Here is a 20,456-nt window from a genome sequence, read left to right on the forward strand (position 1 = left end):
AAAACTATGTGGCTGTGGTGTTGAATGGTGATTCGCTACGAAATTGGTATTACTAGCATTTGTTTGGCACTATCTGTCAGAGACCAATTAGGCATTAAGAAAAAAACAGCAGATACTTGTGAAGTAGCTATAAATTTTTAGGCAACTGCATGTTCTCTTCTGCTTCAGTGTTCTTCTAGAAAAAAATGTCAATGATGACTACAAAAAGTTATTTTAGCAGCACATAACTTCAGTGTTCACTCTTGTGGTACCTATGAAGGTAAAACAATGTATATGTTATGATCTAATTACAAAAATTTGTCTGTAGGAAGAAAGGCTTTCATGGACCAAGAAAACAAATATTATGCACAAGACCTATCCTTTGGCAATAACATGGTAGGTGGCGCAGTGGCGCTGTGGTGGGGCGAAATGTTATTTCCAAAAAAATTAAAAAAAAATGATCAACAGAAATTTATTTTTTAGAAAAATGATACTTGTTTGTTCTTCCAAATTTGAACATGAAGGATGGGGTATTCGATTATCAAGAAACAATTTGAACTTGTTTGTTGCAGCTTCTAAATTCTAAATTCTAAACAGCCATGCATGCAGTTCACAAGCTTATCTGAATGAGAAGGTTGTCAAATGCTAAAGATAGCCAGATCATCAAGGAAAGTAGAAATACATCAACAAATTACATGTTTACATCTTGTTGCGCCATTAGTATCTCTAGTCTAGTATCAACAAATTACATGATTACGACTTCCAGTTGGGATTGACTAGTCTGAGAGAAGACCTTGACTGCAAGTCTTCTTGGAGCTCCATTGCACATAAAACATGATATTTTATTTCCTGACATATCATACAAATAACGTATATGCAGTCCCATTGTAAATGGGTCCTCCTGAAAGTTATATCCTGACAAATTTACCAAAGGAAAATAAGCAGCGATTTAAAGCTATATGAAAAGATAGATACAAAAGATAGCCAAATCATTAAGGAAAATACAAATACATCGAAAAATTATATGTTTATATATATTGTTGTGCCATTAGTATCTTTAGTCTTCTATCAATAGAATAGTTTTTGAGTGATTACGACTTCCAGCTGGGATTGACTAGTCCGAGAGAAGACTTTGACTGAAAGTCTTCTTGGAGCTCCACTACACATAAAACATGATACATGTACCTAACTCTGCATGCATGCACTGTAAGTGCCATGGCTACTCTCCCAACTGTTGGAAAAATCCTCCATATGCAATCACTAATTCTCTTCACTTGTTTGCTGCTCAGTTCTAATTGCGACGCCATCAATAGGGATGAGGAGAAGGCAATCCTCTTAAGCTTTCAAGGAGACTGGGACAAACCACTGTCTGTGAATTGGAAGCCAATCAGATACAAAGATCACTGTAATTGGCCAGGTATCATTTGCAGAGATGGCTTTGTCATAGGGATCTCACTTCCTGCCCATGGACTCAACGAGTTTCCATCAGCTATTTGCTCATTGAAGAAAGTTTTGTCCATCAATCTTTCTCACAACAACATTTCAGGTTCTTACCCTACTGTTCTTTACAATTGTTCAAATCTACGGTATCTAGATCTGTCAGAAAATAGATTGGTTGGTTCTCTCCCATCCAACTTTGGTCGACTATCACCAAGGCTTAAATATCTGAACATTGCATGTAATAGTTTATCTGGGAATATCCCAAGTTCAGTAGGTCAGCTACAAAAGCTTCGGAATCTTTACCTTGACAGAAACCTATTTGATGGCTCCTACCCAGCAGAAATTGGAAATATTTCAGACCTCCGAGTTCTGCGTCTAGGTGAAAATCCTTTTTATTGTCGGGCGATCCATCCACAGTTTGGAAATCTAACGAACCTGGAACACTTATTGATGAATAAAATGAATGTCATTGGCAAAATTCCAGATGCTATGTCAAACGCTAACAATATTAGAATCTTTGATTTATCTGGCAACCAACTCAATGAGACAATTCCTAGTTGGATTTGGAGTCTCGATAGCCTAGTGGTACTCCGACTAGGAGGAAACCTTCTGTCTGGTCAGATTATTGGGTCAATGGAACTGTCAAATTTAGTTGAGATCGATATTTCATTCAACAAACTCTCAGGACAAATCCCAAATGATATTGGTGAAATCATGGAATTGGAAACACTATTTCTATCTGACAACCAGTTCGCCGGTTCAATCCCAGAAAGCATTTCCTTTCTCCCTAAACTTAGTTATTTGATACTTTCCAACAATTTCCTCACAGGCCCCCTGCCACAGGAACTAGGCAAGTATTCTATCCTAAATTACCTAAATCTCTCTTGCAATCAATTGTCTGGGCAGATTCCACCTCTCTTGCAGAAAGAAAAATTTAAGGAGAGCTTCCTCCACAACCCTGATTTGTGCACATCCAATCACTATGCAGTTTATCCAATATGCCATGACCAACGCTGGAAGAAGATTCTTTTCATTCTTTTCCTTGTCCTCGGTCTGACCGGTGTTTTATTTATCTTGTTGCTTGGATCATCCAGGATAAGAGGTTTCTTTCAAAGGAAAAATGAAAATACTATGCCTCCTCAATGGAAGTTAACAACATTTCATAACATTAATTTCAATTACCAAGACATTCTTCATGGTCTAGCAGATAATAATCTCATCGGCAGTGGTGGCTCAGGTAAGGTATACAAGATATGCCTCAATGACACCACGTACAACGTTGTAGCTGCCAAAAAGATATGCAACGATCAGATGCGGTCCGACATGCTGGAAAAGCATTTTTCAAGCAGAAATTGAGATACTTGGGTGCATCCGGCATACAAATATTGTTAAGTTGCTTGGCTGCATGTCCTCCACTGAATCAAAAGTGTTGATATACGAGTTCATGGAAAACAATAGCTTATACCATTGGCTGCATCACAAAGATATGCATAGAAATGATGAATCATTAAACTGGCCTAGGAGAATGTCAATTGCCATAGAATCGGCGAAAGGACTCTATTACATGCACCATGATTGTTCTGCCCCAATAGCGCACCGTGATGTCAAATCCAGTAACATCCGACTGGACTGTAACTTCAAAGCAAAGGTTGCAGATTTTGGTCTAGCCCGTGTAATTGCCAAAGGTGGTGAGCCAGAGTCAGTCTCAGCTATAGTTGGATCCTTTGGATACATGGCTCCAGGTAATTTATCTGTTTTTAGTTATTTTGAATTCATTACTATAAACTAGGAAAATAATTACGCATTGCAACGGATTGTTCAAAATAGCAAAGATTTTAAGTCCTTGTTAAAGAAAACATTATATTCTACATGTTTGAAATAGATGCTTCATCCTAAAAAAAACAAAAAGGAAAATGGAGTCCTTAGGATTGTAGCTCTAAATGTGAGACATAATTCCATGAAGTTTTCAGTTATTGAGTATAGATCCATGACTCCAGCCGTGTTATCGAAATGGCTTTTTCATATGACAATGAAATATATACTCATCAATAAATTGTGTTGACTATCTTATTCAAAATTATAATAATCACCTAAAAAGTTTGTGAGTTTTTTTGGTTGAATCGAGCTCATAAAAACAAAAGCAATAGAAAATTTAATAGCTGCAGCCCCCTCATCCAAATCCCACTGTCCTCTCCTTTTTTACACAAAGGGAGGTCTTTGAGAGCAAGAGCAGCTAGAGACTACACAACTACAGAAAGGGCTAGCAGAGCACTCACTCCTTTTCTTTTAAGCCCCATCAGGGTTGTAATTATATTTAAGAAGGGGAGAAACAGGGATCCAAGGGGATCAGAAATCAACGAGAAGAAAGAAAATAAGAGAGAAATTACAGAGTTATGTATGCTCCCTTGTGCTCATTTGTATCATATTATCTGATTCTGTTTTATTTTCAGAATTCATAAAATTGAGAAAAATCAATGAGAAGGTTGATGTATACAGTTTTGGCGTGGTTGTCCTGGAGCTGACTACCGGGAGGTGTGCAAATGGTGGGGGCAGTTATGAGAATTTGGCACAATGGGCATGGAGACAATTTCAAGATGAAGGCTTTCAGTTGATTGATGTTATTGATGAAGATATACGCGATCCAGCTTACTTTCGCGAGGAGCAAATGGTGTTCAAGCTTGGACTCATCTGCACAGCAACACAACCATCATCAAGACCTTCGATGAAGGAGGTGTTGCAGGTCCTACAACGCTGAACAACAACCATGCATACAGTTTGCAAGTTTACCTGAATGAGAAGGTTGACAAATGCTAAATGCCAAGAGAAAGATGACCAAAGACTTGTTCCATCGGAAGCTCTTTACTCAAAACACCACGGGGCAGTTCGACAGGCCCTCTACATATGTGCTTGTTGAACACCACATCGTTCGACTGAGGCGGTAGGGGGCCTGTCAACCTTTGGCAGTTCGATAAGCCCCCCTGTCAACGTTTGGCAGTTCGACACGGGCCCCCTCCACGCCAGGTGGTGGGTCCTGTCGAACGGTGGGTGTTCGATAGGGTCCCCTCTCGAACAGTAGCAGTTCGACAGGGCCCAAATCAAACATCCACTGTTTGACAGGGTGTTAGAATTACGATTTTCCACATATGGCCTCTAATCTTGTAATTTTCTATTAAAATAATGTTATTTCTTAAAAAATTCCATTATAGAGTATCCTAAAAAAATCCACTGGGAAGAGAAGGGACTCGACGTGCCTGGCCCATACCTCCGTTTCATCTGAGTTGGGAACTTGACCCTGGGATGTGTTCTGTGATGGGCCTGAAATGAGGATTTAGGCACTGGGCCTGGCCCATATTGCATCAGTGAAAAACATCATAATTCACCACTTACTATATTGATATATTTTGTTGGTTTAAACTGAGCATTCATTTTGTATAATACTCTTATAGAAAGTAGAGTTTAAAAGTAGTATAGTAGCAAATTTGATATGTCCTGATCAATATGTGCTGATTTTAGTCAGTTATACCAAAATGGAGGTAGCATCCAAATTGATATGTATGGCCATTACATATATATTAATATATATACACATTTATCTCATTGTGGTCATGTCTTTCTGAAACTATCGACTATGGATGCAAGCTTTTCAAATTTCTAAACAGTACATTTATGCAAAAAAAAAACATATAAAAACTATCTCTACGATTTGATCTGCCGCCCACCCCCGTCCCCGTGCTCGCTGCCCTGCTAGAGCCACTGAGCCAGCCCAAACCCAAAGAACCCGATTGGAGTGATTCAGATAATTTGTTTGGCTGATTGGAGTGATTGTGCAATTGCCATACGACTGGTCGACCCACGAGCGAAGCCGAAGTATCAGCCGGTACAGTATAGTAACAGGATTTTTTTTATTGGATCTATCTATTATACATTCAAGTATTGATTTACTTCACGATTAACAACTACGGTAGAATATTATCAGAAAATAAATAAAAGAAAGTGAGAAGATCCATTTATAAAGTCCCAAAAATTTACCTTAACAACCTATAATGCTGAGTTGACGTGCCCCGTCACAGATGGTGCAATCTATAGCAATATAACTGTGGTGCATATGTTGACTTAAAAATGTCATCAGCTCTGCTGCCTGATCTGGTTGCACCAGTTGACCTCACACGACACGGGGGCATTTAACTATTTGCCACTCTTATAAGAGACCTTAACTTTTTGTCACCTCATGTGTCTATGACATATGGGTCCGGATTGATTTTCCCCGTATTAATCAGCTTGCTGCTCACCAATGTTGCCAGCCTAGTAATGCAGTGCAAGCATGCACAATTTCCCTGTGACTGCCACCCCCTGAGCAGCAAGTTAGGCAAGTTAATTAGCTCCCTCTCTCTACCTCCCCCCTCTTGCCTACAACTAACACCAATCATAATGCAAACATGCATCTGTCTCAGTCAATCAGGTAACTGAGGCACACTTAAGTTGTTCTCTGCAAAAGTCTCTCCATGATGCATAGATACATATGCGTACATAGCCACCGCAATCATCAACTTTGCACCATTCTGATGCATGAATTAATGTATAATTAACCTCCAAATTTCCATAGCCAGCAGAGGTTTCTAGTGGTGGAAGTTTTTTTTTCAAAGTTTGAGCGAAACCCACTATACAATTATCCATTCATCAAACACCAGTGGATATTGGACTAGTTTTCCATGATATCATCACAAACGCTCGTAAGTGAGCCTCTGTACGTCGCCTAGATAGCTAACATAGTTTTACTCCCATCCTTTCTTTTGTTTCTTGAGGTATCGGTACCTCAAGGTACTAAATTATTTCTCACCATTCGATCTAGCTAAGTAGAATGTGCACTGTTGGATCCAACGATCAGAAATGATTTGGTACCACGAGGTACCGGTATCTCGAGATACAAAAGAAATGATGGGAGTAAAACTCAACTAGATAATTGTAAGCCGCCTAGCTAGCCACCTCTTTTTTTCCTCAATATGTATGGTTCAGTGCACCACCAGGGGGGTCGTCTCTTATCTCCTCTACCCTTTCCACAGGCAGTTAGGCACATGTACATATATACCTTGACATGTAAGATGTAGCGTTGGTTGAGCTAGACCTTGAACCATCGACATGTAGCACCCTAGCCCATTTAAAACCTAGTAGCAGGGGTGGAACCGAGCGTGGGGCAACTTGGGGTTGAGCCCCATGCCTGGTTGAAAAAATACATTAGAAAAGTACTAAATTTAGTTAAAATTTGTCTAAAAAATATGTACTCAATTGTTGGGTCCTAGGCTTAGGAATTTCATGGTTCTGCCGCCGCCCAGTGGTGGTTTTGTTTAGGCCCATGGCCTATAGAAGTGGTTGTTACTGGTAGTTTGGTAACCACCTTAGAATTGTAGGTGCGTGCGTGTCTCCCTATAAGCTTAAGTATCCTAATCATACTATTCAGGTTAACCGTTTTGCATGAATGAAGAATGAAACTGTAAGTAAGATAGTATGTGAACATGGGACCACTCAGTGTGTAGAGCGGCGAGGACAAAAATATAAGCAAAAAAGTATAATTTAGTGCTATGCTGAGCACATGAAAAATGACATGGTAGAGTTGTCACGAAAAGAGTTTTCAAAACATTAATTTTGCATATTTAGTAGGCTCTACAAATATGTTAGATTTAAATAAAGAGTACTCTATAAAACTACAGGTACTTTAGTAAAATTATCATAAAACTTCATATTCGACAGAGTATCCCAAAACTGCGTGCTCCCTCCGATTCCATAACACTACTTTATGAATGTGTTACATATTGAAATAGTAGGATATTAGTAATAACACAAAAAATATTTTAATCTGAAATAAAAACATTATGATGACAACAAATCATTTATCATACGCAAACACTTAGCAGCCTGTGTGGACGTGCTATGAAAGATGGTTTCTGTGAGGAAATATCTCAAAAATATTAGTAGTAACCAGATTAGACCAAATGCGTGGAAGGCCCATTATGCCCAAGGACAGAGTAATACTAAGTTAAGGCGGAATAAGAGATAATAATTGGGAAAATGTTTCTTCTTCCTTTGCTGCTAATTATCTTCTTGATTACGCACTGGCTGGCTCCGGCCTCCGGTCGTGGGCTATCCTCCAAAAGCCCATTTTGCAGGTTTTATTAATGCAGCAAATCTACAATTAATTGGAGCAGATGGGCAGGAATATTTTTACCCCAATGCCTTGGTGTAGTCTATGGATAAATGGCCCTTGATATCTCTGTTTGCTAGCTTATTTCTTTGTGTGTGTGAGTGTGTTTGGCCATGTGCACTTACATGGTGCAAAGGCTGGGAATGTTCTTATTTCTATCATCCTGATATAATTAGCTGAGTTCTGTTAAACCTCTATTATCTTAGCAAAAATGATGATGGTATGCCATAACATGTGCAAGTTTTAAGGCTTGATTTTTAAAAAGTAGTAGATAGCTGGGATTGTAATACTGTGTTTATAGTACTGTAGCAATCTATTAAAAGATGAATATTTTCACATTTTAAATTGAAAAGAAGAACTTGCGTATGAGATTTAATTATCTATTTGATCGACTTCACATTTAAGTTTGAATTTCTATTAATTTTACTGGTGAATTGTTTAAATAATATATGTTGAGCTTATTTTAAAAATTGGGCCCATAGTTAATTTGGTCTAATATACATAAGTTCTCTTTAGCTTTTTTTTCCTTGGTTTTAGAGGAAAAATTAGCTTATCTAGAAAAGTAGAGGTGGCTTGATAATGTACTGTTGGGACACGGCCCAGCATGGTTTGGGCTTCAACCACGTAGGCATGCATGTACTGATCAAAACACACCCAAGGCTGACATGTATGTTGTTTCTTAATTTCTGGCTTCTTCTCAGTTTGTCTCGGATCCCTCTGTCCGATCGAACGGTCTATAATTATTTTATTTGTTTTGTTTTTAATGGATCTGACGGCAATTGTTCACCGGATGACATGGCTAATTCAATTCGGGTCATACAACACACAGTCCCTTTATTTTTTATAAGCTATTCAATGTTTTGTACATAGTAAAGATCAACTATAATTAAGTAAATTATTTGATATTTGTTGTCAATAAGCTATACAACATAATTGCACTCGTTAACTCGGTCTTAGAGCACGAGCTTAAAGCACTCGATGACACGACTATCTACAGAGGTGAGATGAGGACTTTTTTGCAACAGAGAATCTACTCTGTAATATTGACTTGGTTCCAATTTAACATTTTGCCACCGACTTTGTCCAATTCTATAATATACCATCCTATTTTATTTAACTTCTACGATTTACTATCGCTCTGTCCATGTCCAGTTAGCCTCCGTTAGTATTGTTTATTTTTGCTTTAATGACTGAAATACCCCTAGGACAAAAACTATCAAAAAAATTACAAATATTCTAAAATTTCATATTATAAATATTATAGTGTAAAACATCTAAAATTTGACTGAACTGGAATTTGGTATTTCAGTTTTTCTCCTAATTTTATAAGTTTTTGACCAAAGGGTATTTTAGTCATTATAACAAAAATAAACCGTGCTTAGTGTTAACGGAGGATAAGTGGACGGGGATGGTAAATCATGAAAGTTAAGAAAAACCGATGGCATAGAACTGAACAATTTGGGCTAAAGTCAGTGGTACGTAATGTTTTTCCCTTTTGCAAAACCACCGTCTACAATACGGGCATTGTAAATGGCCTAAGAGCTCCGTTCGATTACTGTGCATGCATACCGTCCATCTTTAATAATACCATTAAAAACATAAGAAGGGTGATTCCATCCGATCTCTGGGTTTCTTCCTACCATCAACAACAAACCTTCAGCAACCAATAGAATAGAACTGGAGGGAGTAGTAAAGAACAAATTTATCATAAATATATATATATATAAGTTATTATGTCTCAAAACTACATATCTAGTGCTATTTTTTTTTCATGTTTCACAAAATTACAATTGATTTTATCGCAAAACTATATATTTTAGAAATTTACAATACGAATAGGTAAGTGTACACTACTGTATCACCGCTCATCTATGATGAATATGAATGGGTCTAAACTCATATTTATGCGAACGATGGCCTGATCAGTGATAATGCTAGGGTACACAGTATGGTAACAACATTATTATCCATACTCGCTCTATTGATTTATACATTAATTTCAAGATTCAAACTTTCTGATATTTGGCCAACACATAGTCCAACTTAATTTATATATAATGCAACTTCACCATACCATTCTATTCATATTTAAAGTTAAGCACTTTCTTGTGGTGACAATTATTGATTATATTATTTTCTTTACATACTGATCTATACCTTTGTCACAAGTTATATATATTGATGTTGACAGGGACCTGAGCTGTTCAATGGTTCGAGCAAAAGGATATAGTTTACGAGGTATGGCAGCCATGTTTGCGTTTTCATTAGCAGCTGCAGATCTCATGCATACACACGGATGATTATATATATGATTTCTTAGGTGTATAATTAACATTGATAAGTAGGGGATAATATTCTATATGTTTAATTATGCTCTCCATTGCAGATGTAGTCAAGCATCCTTCCAAATATGCAAAAAAAAGTTTATTAATGGAGACAATATATGCCAGCAGCTTCCGGTGGGTGATCGACATGCATGGATGGTCCCAAGTGCGTACCTTGTCAGGGAACATGGTGAGGTATCACGTCATCATGCCATACGAATAATCATAGATGTTTGTCTTTAACTAATTGCCTAAAGTACAGTGCCACTCAAGGGTGCATCTAAACAAAGTCTTTAGTTGGGGAAAAGAAAATTTTTGAGTGTCACGTTAGATGTTTGACCGTATGTCAGAAGGGATTTTCAGCCACGAATGAAAATAAAAACGAATTTCATGGCTCGCTTGGAAACCGTGAGACGAATCTTTTGACCCTAGTTAATCCGTGTGGGTTACCGTAGCACTTATGGCTAATCATGGACTAATTAGGCTCAAAAGATTTGTCTCACGATTTTTCCCATAACTGTGCCATTAGTTTTTTGTTTTATCTAAGTTTAATGCTTTATTTAGGTGTCTAAAAATTTGACGTGATGTTTTTGGGAAAAAAAGTTTTGGGAACTAAATAGGGAGAGTAGATTAAAATTGCATTATAGTTTCCGGGAACCAATGCGGCTCTCCTTCATTATAAGAAACATGCATGGGTGATCCATTGGCGGTATATTTGTAAACAATTTAATAAAACTTTTATATACATGTTTTTAACGATTTAAAAGCTAAGGATAAAAAATAAACTATAATAAAAAAACCAAAAGTCAACTCATATGACTAGATTAATTAGTATATATATATATATATATATATATAATATTAAAAAGTCTTTGTATCGTGAAACGGAGATAGTATATTGATATCCGTGTGCCACCGCTGCATGAATGTATAGGATGACGAGCGACTACACGCACCACCCTGGGTACAATAATGTGCTGTCGTTTCTGTTGCAAATTTAAAGCTAAGGACGAAGAATCATATCATTTGCAGCTAACTCGAGCTTTAGCGTAAGGGCACTGACTAGCAACAAGCCTACTCCCTTCAATTTTTGTATTTTGATGCTGTTGACTTATCGTTTGACTATTCGTCTCGTTCAATAAGTTTATGTAAGTATTAGTTATTTTTATAATTTAATATATTGTTAAAGAAAATTAATTAAAGTATGACTTATAATTTTTTATATTTGTAAAATAAATTAAATAAAACAAATGATCAAACGTATATCTAGAAATCAATAGCGTCAGATTATAGTTCACCTATAGTTTGACTATTTGTCTCATTCATTAAGTTTATGTAATTATTAATAATTTTTTATATTTTATTATTAAAAAAATTTAAGTATGAGTAATAACTTTGTATATTTAATTTTTTTAATAAAATGAAGTGTCAAATAGATATAAAAGTTAATAGCGTCGTATTAAAAAAAATAGCCAGAATTAGTTATGCATGTCATGCATTATTCTCCATTCCGTATAGAGTAGCACATGAACGTTACACATAGGGTTGAAAACGGATCGAATACGGTCAGAAACTAGCTCTATCATATTCATTTTTATATTTTTTTCGGAATCGGAATCGGAAACCCGGATACGGAAACGGAATCGATTATTATCGAATACAAATACAGAGCAAATATGAATCGAAACGGATACGGTGAAGGATATTAATCGGAACATAAAAACCTCTTAAACTATACTTCTCAAATCATAGAATAAATATAACTTGTTATATTTTCTAATATAACTCATCAACATTTCTAAATATAAGCAATTAATAATAGCATAACAAGAAACATCCACAAACTTGCACAATCAGACACAATGGTATAGTGACATAGTCTCACACATTAGATCATTATCACATAAGAGTCACATCACATCATATAGTTTAGAAACTACTTGAACAGTCCAATATTAAGTGGTTTAGATGTAACATGGAGTAATGGGCATAGATACTAAGATACATAGTCCATCACAGACAGTGCTCTTGGAAATAGTTCATTACATACATCTTGCAAATTAAATTAACAAACATTTTATTAAACACCCATTGGCACTATGTCGTCATCATCTTCAACATAGTCCATTTCAATATCACCATCACCATCTTGCTCATCATTTTGTTCCGTGGCCTGTAAATAAAAATTTGATCAATTATTAGTGGAAGTATAAAAGACAGTGAAAGAATTGTATAACTTTTTAGTGCTAGAAGCACAAACCATGGCCAGCAAGGTAGCAAAAGATCGCTCAAGGTTCTCCATGTCCAACTCATTGATGATAGAACCAACCACATTTCCACCTAAGTATTCACATTCACATATATTCTTAGAAGAAAAGAATAATAATCACTTAAAGGTTAAAGCAATATAATGATGTACATACAACACATTATTACCTTTTCTTGATGCAGCAGTCCAATCTTTGGTGTAAATCAAAGCTTGCACAATTTCAGGATCTAGACGATTGCGGAATGGATCAACAACACGCCCACCAGCGCTAAATGCTGATTCTGAAGCAACAGTTGACACTTGAATAGACAAAACATCACGAGCAAGTCGAGAAAGAACAGAAAGCTCATGTTGCTTGAGTGACCACCAATGCAAAATATTGAATGTTTTGTCTCTTGTATCCCATTTCACTAATGGTTGTTCTTGGTACACTTGCAACTTAGTTTTAGTGGATTTTCCAGAGGCAGTGCGGCGACGCAAGTAGTTCACAACATCTTCATCAAGATCATCATCACTCTCCATATTCTTATCCTCATTGATTAAAGAATCCTTCTGCAAATTTGTAGCCAATGCATTCTTTGAAGTTGATGCACTAAATTCATAAGCTTGGAATAGCCGATTAACAACATCCATGAATTTTTTAATTTCTTGTGGAGCATATGTCTCACCATAAATCTTTTCTGCATAATAGGTTACTAGATTTGTCTTGAACCTTGGATCAAGAAAGCAAGCTACAGAAATAGCCATATTGGACTTCTCCCAATATTTATCATACTTGGCCTTCATTTTAAAGCCCATGGCTGCTATAGTTGGATCAGAGCTGGTGCACAAATCAGCTATTGCAAGCTTAATTTGGCAGAATTTAGTAAAAAACAGATTTGCTGTTGGATATGTAGTGCCAGAGAAGATCAAAGTAGCATCATAAAATCTTTTTAAACATGTGCACAATGATTTTGCCATAGTCCAATTACTAGCTGTTAGGACACAATGCAAATATTTGCTTCTATGACGAAGAAAAAGTCTATCAAAAGCTGATCTATAGTGAAGAGCTTGTTTTAACATGAGATAAGTTGAGTTCCACCTTGTTGGTACATCCAAAGAGAGACCATGGCTAGTATCTAAACCATCACATTCTGAGGCGCACTTCATTAATTCTTCCCGCTGCAATGTGGAGTTTTTCACCATTGAAATTGTGTTTCTAATATTTGAAACAGCTGGTGCAATTTGCTTCAAACCATCTTGAGCAACAAGATTGAAAATATGATTCAAGCATCTCACATGAAAAAAGGCCCCATCACAGATCAAGGGTGATATCTTGTTAAGCTTTAGTACTAGACCCTTAGCACATACATCATTGGCTGATGCATTGTCCAAAGTAAGTGCAAGCAATTTTCTATCAAGGTTCCAATCCAGTATACTATCATAAAATTCCTTGCATAAGTTCTTCCCTGAACGACGGCCCTCTACATGCATAAACTTCACAATTCTCTTTTGCATGCACCAATTATCATCTATCCAATGCACAGTTATGCACATATAACCTTTATTTTGATTTGAGGTTCACATGTCCATGGTTGTACTAAAACGACATGAAAGTGTTTTGAAGTACTCATATAATTTCTTCTTTTCCTCTAGAAACATATTCAATATATCTTTCCTAACAGTTATTCGACTTCTAATTGGAAAACTAGGGGGCAAGGACTTGATAAAATCCACAAAGTACTCATGCTCAACAATATTAAAGGGATATTCATGCATAATGATTGCCAAATAAAATTTCTTTAAGCTAACAACTTCATCATACCTATAAGTCTCAACAGATGTAGTTCCACTGCCACTATCACTCTTTTTCAGTTCTAGAAGCTGCTGGCCATTTTTGATTTGGTGCTTGCTGACTAAGTGATTCCAAAATACCGTTGTGCCCCTATTGGTCTCCCGACGTGATTTATAACTACACTTCTTACACTTAGCCCAAAGTGACATAACCTCTGTTCCATTATCTCCTCTTATCTTCTCCTCATACTTGTCAAAGTACTCCCAAACCTTTGAGCTGCACTTCTTTGTTTTTTTAAGGAGGGCCCTCTGTGATCTCATCGGTAGTATTTTGTGTCAAATCAACATCGACTCTTGTTGTTGTTGTAAGAGCAGTTGCATCACGCACTTGTGGGTTGGCAGCAGCTTCTTGTGTTGGTTGAGATGGTGTTGGCAATGGTGCTACACTTGTACTGCATAAGCTGAAGCTACTGCTACTTGCATTAGAGGAATTCATCACAAATCTACAACATAACACATGCACAAAACAAAAATAAATCAATGAGGAGCTCCACAAATCAGTTTTTAGAAGTACATAGCTCGCACCAATAATACAGTGATAATATGAAAAAAAGGAGCCTTAGTATGACCTCCACTGGTCCGAACCAACGGTAAATTATAATTCTCTATCACTTAAAATATTTAATCTTCTTTCTTGCACATAAAAATACATATGAAACCTAGCTGCTTGCTGCTTGCAAGCGGGGAGAGCCGGCGTGGTCCGACGACGGGCAACGGCGCAGCTCGATCCGGCGAGGGCGGCGACGCAGCTCGCGCAGATCGATCCAGCAAGGGCAACGGGGTGCCGTGATCTCCGCTGTCCGATCCGGTGAGGGGCAGCAGCGCAACACGAATCGGTGAGGAGTGGCGGCGCAGCAAGATCCGGCGAGGGGCTGCGGCGCTAGTTGGCGAGGCGGCGTCGGCGTCGGCGTCGGCGGCGGCAGCGGCGGAGGCGATGCGGCGTCGTCGTCGGCGGCGGCAGCGGCGGAGGCGATGCAGTGGCGGCGGGGCTGAGGAGGCAATCAGGCAACTACTGCATCGTGGATTTTGGTGTGGTACTGTGGTGCACTGGTGCATTTGTGAGGTGAGTTAGGGTTAGTAGTTGGGCCAGGTCAGGCCACCAGGCAGTTGGGCTTATTTTTAGTTGGGTTACAATCCGGATATCCGCATAATAATTTCGGATATTATCCGACCGTTATCCGATTCCGACGGATATTACTCGTACTGTATTCATTTCCATATCCGAAAAAAATATCCGAATTCGATTCCGAATCCGAAAATATCCGGATCTATCCGACCGAATTCCGTTCATATCTGAAATTGCTCCGGTCGGTCGGAAAATATCCGAACCAGTTTCAACCCTAGTTACACATATACTCCCAACCTTAACTAACAAACGAGAACTGCACTTAATTCTTGGGGATCAGTACGTAACGTACGTACAGTGTATCCGCCCCTAGATCGAGCGGGCTATTGTCGAGCTTTTTCGGGCTATATATTTATAAACAATAAATAATTTATTAATAAAACTTTTATATACATATTATTAGCTATCTAAAAGTAAATATGCAAAAAATACAATAAAAACCCCTATTAATTAACTTCAAAAATTAAATTTTAAACATTAATTTTTAGCTTATCTATAAGTAGTGGTGGTGACATCAAATCTGCCACCATCACCTTTTATAATTTAGCCCTCAAATTTTTTGATATTAAAAACCAATTAAATATAGATTGATATCTACGTATAAATTCAAATTAAGGTGACTATTTCATATAAAAAAATTTAATAATATATCATAAAATCCGTAGCGGTTATTTAACTAATAAATATAAAACAAATAGACGGGGACGAAAGAAAGGCTGGCATGCATGAACGTCCTTGTAAGGCTGTCTCCATTTTATCTCCGTACACGTACGTGCAATGCCTAGCTGGGTCTGTCAGCAACGAGATCTAACTATGAAATAGAATTAGCGCGCGTGGCGATGCATGCATATGCAGCTACTTCTGGCCTATGTTATAGCTCATCTTTTCGTTTTTACTTATGTTTATAAGCCAAATTTTAAATTTTTAATCTTAAATTTTTATTTTAAAGTTTTTTAATTGAAGTTTTAATTTCTAGTCTTGACATCTCAGATCGTCAAGAATACGTATATAAAAATTTTATTTATAAATCTATTTTTATTTGTAAATATATTGTTTGCACTTTTTCATCCGAGATGCATAGATCGATCGATAGATATCAGTGTGTGGATAACTGGATGACACCTAGCTATCTTCGTAGCTACATGTGTTTCCCTGTGAAACACATGTATAGGCAAGTACCATTGTCGCCAAGCCAGCTCTCTGCTTAATTAATTAATTAATAGTATTAATTTTTACCGTAGATTATGACGAGAAATAAAGATGCATAGCTGCACGGCTAGCTAGCTGCATTAGAGCAGGTTGAATAGCATAGCTAACTGCTGGCTCCAATATATTTATAGTCAATCTAATAGTCAACTCATGCAATAGTTATCTCCAAAACATTAATACATGGTCCTACATGTCATACACATATTTTGTCTTGGAGCCCGTGTATAGCTGGCTACAAATTAGTAGCTCACCTCTCTTCTCTCTTATCTCTTTAAAATATGTTTATAGTTATTGTAGCTGCTGTTTATGCAATGTATTCATATGCACAGATGGGCTATCTAGCTCACCTCTCTTCTCTCTTATCTCTTTAAAATATGTCTATAGTTATAGTTATTGTAGCTGCTGTTTATGCAATGTATTCATATGCACAGATGGGCTATCTAGCTATCGTTTTTTTGAGAAGGGTATTTTTACCTGGCCTCTATATCCACTCGGATATATGCAGCCATTTTTTTTATTTTAGAAACTCTGGGAACTTAGCCCAAATAGGGGATCTAGCCCCTTAAATACCCAATTTGAAATTCATGCTCCTATGAAGATTTGAACCTAGGACCTTGAATGTTACTCAAGTCACTGTAACCATTAGGCTACGTGTCCTTTCACAGCTATTTAGCTATCTTAGCCGATCGCTTCATAAATTATACCAGATCAGAAGTCAAAGCTAGCTAACCATGCATCATTTTCGCAAGATAGCAACCCATGCATGGTACGTATATATATAAACTGTCATGTGTGAAGTCAATTAAGGTGGCTGAAAATATAATTTTTCTTCTTATGGGTACATCTATATATGGTTCATATACGGGGGCTCAATTAACCATAAGGTATTAAGGGAACCATATCATTCTACCGTAGCAAGGGTATTCTTGGCCACAATAACTATCAGCATCGTTTGTTTGTTTTTAATAAGTATAAATAAAATCACTTATTAATAATTAGAAAGTGATTTATGGATTAATATTTTATATACATATTCTTAGCAATCTGAAAAAAGGCTAAAAATAGACTACAATGTAAAACCCACAAAATCAACTCTAAATTTATATTTTTGAATTTAAACTTTGTTTTATAAGCATAAACATAAACCAAAAGATTGGGGCTAGTGTTAATTGCATTCATTACAATGTAACTTTTAAATAATTAAAATATAACATCACCACTAACTTTTTTGGAGTTACGTCATTACAATCTTCTTCATCTGCACGGGGAAGCATGAGGGTTATGTGCTCCTGGCCGTACACATGGTTGGTCTCCCATTGGCAGAGTTGACATGGAGCACCCGGGCGAGCTGGGTCTTATCGGACATATTTCTAATACCTATTAAATTTGTAATGGGACGTTTCTAATTTAGATGAATAATAATGGCATGAAAGTTACAATGACATCACTCCAATTAATCCCGATAACCAATCCAATAAATAGATGTTGCATTTCTTCCGTAGTGAAAAAACGACATATACAACACAAGTGGGTTCTATACCGTAATAGGGTTGGCAACAGGGCGGGACGGAGCCGGGTATGGCTGGAACACCCCCTGGGCCAAGCCCCAAAATGGGAACCGGGGAGAAACTAGTCCCCGCCCCTGCCGGGTCCCTGGCCTCGTACGGGCCCCGAACAGCTGAGAACTTAGAAGAATTTAGAGATTGAGACCTCATCTGGGGCAGAGGCGGTGGGCAGCGGGCGGTGGGCATAGGGAGGTGGGCCACGGGCCGACGACGACGTCGGGCAGTGATGTGAGGTGGCAGCGTTGGGCAGTGGCGCAGGGAGGCGGGCGGTGGGCCAACGGGGACGTCCGGCGGTGACGTGAGGTGGATGTGTCGGGTGAGGAGGCAGGCCGCCGGCGACTCGACGAGTTGAGCAGTGATGTGAGCTACTTGGTGGCGCCGAGGACTCTATGAGTTGGGGGATGGGGGATGGCGGCGGATGGCGAAGGCTGGTGGGCGGTGCGAACTGGTAGTGGTGGGTGGTGGGACAGGGACCTACAGACGGTGGAGGAGGCGGTGACTGGAGGATGGAGTAAGCGAGTGATCACCCTGACTAGGAGTGGCGGCGCGGGGTGGGGCCTGGATTGCTAGAAGAGTATCTAGGATTTGCTACTTTGCTAATTGGGCCTGACCTAAGTTTTTATCTTTTCTAAGAAAATCGGGCCACCGTGGGGATCCCCGCCCGCGGGGACTTTTGGACCCCCGGCCCTGATTCCCCTAGGGTCGAATTGCTCCCTGGCCTCAGCCCGGCCCATACAATGTAACACATTTACTGTAGTATTGTGGTCAGATCCAATATTGGACTTTGATGGAATTCAAATGTAAAAGATCCAAATTCAAATGTAATTACTTTAACAAAAAATGGTTCATGCTACTCCATATGTGTTCATCGTAAGCCGGCCCACGCATGTCATCATATTCCTCAGGACTTGTTGGTTGATTGACACATGTTCATCATATTCCTTACCAACAAATATGGAAGATAATGTGCAATTTTTATTAGGCTCCATATGTGATCATCGTAAGCCCACGCCACTTCTGCCAAGTTTTGGCCACAAAATGAGCAAGTTGATCACCTACAACTAGGGTCGGTCTAGGGGAAGAAAGTGAGGCATGCTATGTACTACAACTGCAGCAATGGAACCAACGAACTACTGATGAACAACAGCAAACCAAACTGGTCCTAATTAATTATAACACCTCTCATTCACACAAAAGCTAGCAGCTTAATCAGTTAGACAGAGATCAACTCTATCGTTACATATAAGAAAGTACAGAAAAAGGCCCGCACGCATGTGATGATGATCTATCAGATCGAAACCAAACATGCATTCTGAACTAACTAAAGACGACAAGTCGATATATCGATCATCACATCCAGTTGTAGATGCATGTGTGAAGAGAGAGATCTAAGTTGTTGCAGCTAGTAGCTAATACCTATGTTTTAAAATATAATTATTTTTAGATTGCTCGGCAGATATTAAGATTGAGAAGAAAAATACTATGTCTTACATTATCAAACCAGGAATGAACGAGGGTAGAATTGCATGTTCTTTGGAATAGAATAGAAAATAATTTTGAATACACGAAGTGATTATTGTGACATATGGTGTTAGAAATATTTATAATTAGCACAAGATTCAGATATTGTAAATGGTTATATTTTGTAATGGAGAAAGTATTAGATGAACCACCATGGATTAGTTAGAGCAAGTTCAATAGTATAGCCAACTACTAGCCTACAACTCATCTATAGTCAATCTAATAGCCAACTCATACAATAGTTACCTACAAAACATCAATACATGGTTTCACATGTCATACACATATTTTATCTTAGAACTCGTGTACAGCTGGCTACAAATTTGTAGTCCACCTCTTTTCTATCTCCCCTATTATCTCTTTAAAATATACTTATAGCTGTCTTATAGAGGTATCGTACCTGCTCTTTGTGGAGTCTCTAGCTAGCCGGCCATCAGGTGACGAGACTGCTGCTGGCACTTTTGTTAGGATCTGCTGGTGCAGTGGTGTGCAGTTAGCTAGAGATGGAGATGGGTGTAATGTAAGGTAGGAGGTGACCTGATTAATTAGCTAGGAGAGGGTTGGGGCTTTGCCGGTAGGAGGGGAAGCCATGTCACGTGCACCCATCGCCCTCCTGGGACTGGACTCGCCTTTCCAGAAATGGACGTCCTAGCCTCCTCCTCCTCATGCCAACTTCCATCTAAACTTGTTACTCACCGTTACACTCTTTCTTAATTTCTAAGCTCGTAAACGGTACATCCTTACGAAAAATTATATATTCTTTTTAAACCAATTTCAACTTTAATATTTATTTCGTCCATCTGTACCTTTCAAATAATTGTCACAACATCATAATATTCATGAATCTAAAATGAATAGGCTATTGCCATCAATATCGAAAAACTGATGACAACGCTGGCACACAAGATTTGTTAATGGGATTTAGTCGTAGAGTCTCCCTAGAGATTAGGCTTCCACCAAACCCCATTAATACATATTGTGTCTCCATAACCTT

General features: G+C 38.2%; 1 pseudogene; it reads left to right on the forward strand.

The window, feature by feature from the left end:
* Positions 1-1,194: 1,194 nt before the first annotated feature.
* On the forward strand, positions 1,195-4,559 carry LOC102714199 (annotated as a pseudogene).
* Positions 4,560-20,456: the final 15,897 nt, after the last annotated feature.

The sequence above is a fragment of the Oryza brachyantha genome, chromosome 6 (assembly GCF_000231095.2).
Source record: "Oryza brachyantha chromosome 6, ObraRS2, whole genome shotgun sequence".
NCBI classification, from domain to species: Eukaryota; Viridiplantae; Streptophyta; class Magnoliopsida; order Poales; family Poaceae; genus Oryza; species Oryza brachyantha.